Genomic DNA, 5,131 nt, shown 5'->3' on the forward strand with positions numbered 1-5,131 from the left:
TCTTGTCTCTCGCTCACCGCAGTGGCTGTCTCCCTGGCGGAAGTCCGGGACGTTTGTCTAAGCGACCCTCTAGGGTACCAGGCAGCCTCGTCTTTCTTTCAAGCCCTCGCTGCTACTCTTCCCGTGGCTAGAAGAGCGACTGCTCTAGGAAACAGGAGGAGCACCATCTATGCTCCCAGCTGCCCGCGCTTTGCTCGTTGCCCTTCTTCCAGCCGCAGTACCCTACCCTCCTCTGTCCTTCACTCGCGAGGACCTACCTGGCCTCCAGACGGATTCCAGGTTGCAGATACTGGGAAGCGGCAGACCTCTGCTTGCAGTGGATTGTCCAGGAGCCCGTCCTCTTGTGCAGTGGACACCGCGAAACCACGAACCCCAAATGAACTCCGACACCCGCCGACCTGACCTGGGGGCACCCCAGTAATGCATGGCTGACCCGCCCCTTCCCCAAATACCATGGGTGTCTCCCTTTAGATGCCCCTGGATCCAGCCCCTGTCACTCTGTCCACGCCTCGCAGAGCTAACCCCCTCATGCCTGGATTATTGCTTTGGGTTCTTGACTTTTTACGCCGATGATCTGAAAACCCAAGTCAGATCGTGGCATCCATGAGTTCAGAACTCTCCAGGCTTTCCCACCTTAGAAAGAATGCCAGCGGTTCAGTAATTCACACAGGCTGTCATCTAGCCCTGTCTTTTCTTTTCATACTTTGTGTCTGCAGGGCTAAGATCAGTGCTCAGCAGTCCCAAGCACTCCGTGTTTGTCCCACCAATGACTTTGTAAGGTGCTTCATTCCTTGCAAAAAGCTTTTCCATCTATGTCCTGATCATCCAGCTTTACTGTAGTCTTGTGAGCAGGGGCTGTCACATCTCTCCCTAACCCTAACCTTCAAGAGTCCATACTTGGGCTGCTGTGCAGCTGGCCAAGTGTGAAGCTGGACCAGAAGTTCAGCTCAGTGATCTTCTACATATTGTCTGGATGATTGTGAAGCTTAAATGAGATAATAGAAGGCACTCAGCACAATGTATAACTCAAGAAGTGGAAGCCAGTAGGGTTTTTATTATTAAATTATTACAAACTGTTGGTGCTGGTGGGTTGAGGGGCTGGGAATGATGGGCAGTGGCCAGAGGTGCCAGAGATGGTTTTTCCCAAGTTTCAAGACCAAAAATGATCTGCTGGGACTGTTTGCTCTGTGTACATGAAAATAATAAACATTTTTCTAAAAAACATCACAAGTAGAGTCATGAATTAAAACTAACCCTTTCTGTATCCCATATCGCCCCCTTTTTCTCATACCTGAAGACAAGTGGGCCAGTTTTAGAAGGTGCAGATTAGAGTTCAGGTGAAGATTTTAAAAAGGAGAAATGTGAACGGAGGAAGTAAAGGGGAGTGTGTCGTGGACAAGAGTGGAGATGAGAGAGGCCAGGGCTGGAATAGACAAGAAGTCAGAGGGAAAGGGCTAAATGAGAATAAGCAGGTGGGGTTTATGCCCTGGAGTTACTTATACTATAAACTATTATATAATAGTTAACCTCCTGAGTGCCTACTGAGTGATCAGGTGGATTTGATGCACTAGCAGCGCCTGGCCTCCTGGAGTGTTCTTGGATGTGGCTGCCTTGCCTGAGCCACCTTCTCTGGTCCCATACTCATGCCTCCTGCAGGTGACAGCACCTCCTAGTGACCCACAAGCCCATCCTACCTGTTAGGGACCTGATACCCAGGTAGCCTTTATCACATGGCTGGTGTGCATGGATATGAGGCACCTCAGGCCCCAGGGGAGCTTTGGTCCCTGTCTCTGCTAGCCCTGCACTCTTTCCCTTTGCCACCAGGCTAGCTTGGGCCAAAGAGGGGCACTTCTGCCCACAAGTTCCTAATAAATTGTGATCCTGGAGCTGTCTGCCTCTTTCTCTGGTCTCACAGCACCTTTTTCCTTTGGCAGCTGATTCTTACCCATCAGGATTTGGTTTTTCTGAAACACCACCAAAAGTTACACATTATAGAGTCAGGTTTGGAAGCAGTTATATCTGATCTTAGGAAAGAGAAAGGAAAGACTGGAGGACACACAGTTTGGGATCCTAGCTGCATCTTCTGGGGAACCTGAACTGAGAGAGGCTGGACCCCTCAGTGATCAAGTCCTCTCTGGGAAGCTGCCCAGCAGAGACCACAGGGCCTGGAGTGCAGTGCTATCAGACAGGCTGCTGCTAGAAAAAATAACCCACTGGGCTGAGCGACCTTTTGTAAATTGGCTTCCTTTGCCCATGGCCCTGTCCCTGTCCCTGTGCATGTGCTTATGCATGCAGTTACACACACTATCTCACAAGCACTGTCTCAGTGAGAAGGGCTTCTGCCCTGGGTCTGTGTTGATGCAGTGGCCAGTATGGTCCCTCTTCCCAAAGCAGATTGCTCAGCTCAGGTCCCTGAGCATTTCTATCCACCACGTCTGAGACTGCTTTGCTTCTTCTAGGCTCTCGGTGAAAGGAACCCTGGGAATTCCCACTCCAGCAGAAAACATCCCTGTGACTGCCCCAGGATAGCCCATGACCTGTTGCATGCTGTGGCCTCTGGGCACGTAGTACGTCAACAGCTGGCTCCCTCCCAACTTGGGCTCGTGGCCTAAATATAGAATGTGCAGCTGGCTGTTTTTGTACTTAGAGCTGCTTGGCTCTGACCTGGCTTCCTGCATGGTCACTGCAGAGGGCATGAGGGCAGGGGGCTGCCACTCACCTCTCTATTTGACCAGGATGCCCCTCTGGAGCTGTGGGCACCTGGGCCCCCATGAATGGCTATGTCTGGCACCTCCAGTTCCTCTGCCAGTCACCTGGTCAGGCTGGGTCAGCCTTGGCCTTGTTCCTGGGTGTTCAGAGGCCAGATGTGTCCCTGGTGCATGGCTTTGTTTTGATTATAAGAAAGTTGTTAGCCCATTTTCTGGTAAACACTCCAAGCAGGCAGAACAAGGTTATTGCTGCAGAAAAACAAGCTGTTTTTGATCTCTCTGGTCATTTGTTCTGGACAAACAACCCTGTTTTTCCCAAGTTCAGTCCTTTTGCAATCATGTTGATCTTATCCAGTGATGTTTATCACCCTTTCAGGTCCCCTGGGCTGACCAGGAGGAGAGTGCCACTTAAAAGACAGTACTTTGGGCTAAAAGAATTCGTTCAGTGGCACTGTGCATGTCTTGCAAGTGCCAGGTCCTGAATTCAATCCCCAATACCAAAATAAAAACAACAACAACAACAAAAAAAACAAAAGACAAGACAGCACTTTCCCACAAGGATGTTTACTTTACCTTGGATACCTGAACTGTGTGAGGTGAAGAGCACATGGAGCCTGCCATGAACTGAACTACACAGAGCAGTGCCCCTGGACTAGCAGAACCACACCACTGACAACCTGATGTAGGCCAACCCGGACCAGCAGCTTTCCTGAGGGTCTCTGATCAAAAGCCTTGCAAACACCTCCAAAGATTGCAGAAAAAAACATTGTTCCCTTTTCTGTGCAATTTGCTAGAGAATTTTCTTAGCCGTGATATTCAGAAATTAGTTTTAATAATGTCTATTCCCAAAGTGACACTCATCTAAAAAGGCCTTAAAACACACTTTTAATTGCAAAAATCAATATCCAACCAGGCTGGTGCCGGTTTCCTGCTCTGATCACTTCTGGAGCCCAGGGTTGTGCTGCCCAGGCAGGCAGGGCTCGGCCTTCTACACCTCAGACCTTGCCCAGGCCAGCACCATGCAGCCTTGGCCCTCCTTCCCCAGCCTTCTGGCTGTGGCTGTCCCGAGGACAGCTCTGAGCACAGAGACAACTGGGGCTCCGTTTCTGTTCCTGGGAGCCAAGCACAGGCCTGGCACAAGGCTGCCACTCCATTACCTTACAGCAGAGGACAGGAGTGGTCCTGGGCCTGAGGCTGAAAAAGCAGGCTCAGTGTCAACTTCTGTGGAGCTCCCGCCTGGTATGACCCCACCCTCTCCTTCACCCTTACCTGGAAGGTCCTGAGCCTTAGGTGCTGTGCCTGCAGTTCAGGTGGCCCTGCTGCTCAGCCCCCTGCAGGCTTCCCCAGAACGTCCTTCTCTATGTCTCAGGCCACACCAGTCCCAGCTGGACACAAAAGCAAGGGTCCTGTCAGTGTCAACTGTGGCCTCACATACTGTGGGATGAGAGCTTCCAAGATCTGGGGCCACAGTGCACACACCATGGGGCGAAGACAAAGAAAGCCTGGCCCTCATTCCCACAGCTCAGTGCAGCACACCTTTATTGAGCTCTAATAAGCTACTCTGCCAGAGAGGAGGGGCAAGTGCACTGCTCCCCCTGGCCCCCACCTCTGACCACCGTGTCCCCAGCACACCCTAGGGGCTCCACAAGGTGAGATGTCCCCCGGCTCTGCCCTGTCCCGAGCCCATATTGCAGCGCTGACACGGAATCTCTTCCATCTCCACAAGCTTCATGGTTTCTCCCTGGGAATCCACTGCCCACAGATCCCAGCAAGGGAAAAATTGGGGCTTCAGTTTGTAGTGTTAGATAAACACCCTCCTGCCTGATGTAAGCTGCTATAGGGCTTTGAAAAGCCTTCCTCATTCATTCTAGAAATTCTCCACCAGTCAACAAACACAATGTTCGGTGTCTGGCCCCCAAGGAGTTCTAAATGCTTCTCTCTCCAAATGGGCCTTTCCCCTCATTACCATGCTGTGATGAGCAGTACTGGGTCACCTTGCCTTCTGGAACTGAGCTGCCACTACTGCCATGTCCTGCTATCCGCACGGCGTCTCTTCTTATGGGATTAAGCTGAAACTGCTCTCAGCAAGCTCTGCTCATGGTCGTCTTTGTGTCTTGCTGAGCATGAAGACTGACTCTGCAGAGAGGTCAGACCTGTGGCCTGGCTGCTGATCACACTCTGGGTTGGGGTGCAGGGCTGTGGCTTTGGAGATGCCATAGGGAAGGTAAGGATGGAGTACAGCTTTCCACAGCAGAGCCCTGAGTGGCAGCAGGACATGGGGATGGACAAGACTCTCGTGGCTCCCGGGTGATGAGGGTAGGGCTGGTGGCCTGTGTCAGGTGCTGCCCTCCTGAAGGACTGGCCACAATGCCCCATCAGATGACACAGCTGGTGCAACAGCTTCAGCTCATTGTCCAGGTCGC

This window comes from Fukomys damarensis, unplaced genomic scaffold (assembly GCF_012274545.1).
Source record: "Fukomys damarensis isolate Sample0158 unplaced genomic scaffold, DMR_v1.0_HiC HiC_scaffold_1, whole genome shotgun sequence".
In the NCBI taxonomy this organism is placed as follows: domain Eukaryota; kingdom Metazoa; phylum Chordata; class Mammalia; order Rodentia; family Bathyergidae; genus Fukomys; species Fukomys damarensis.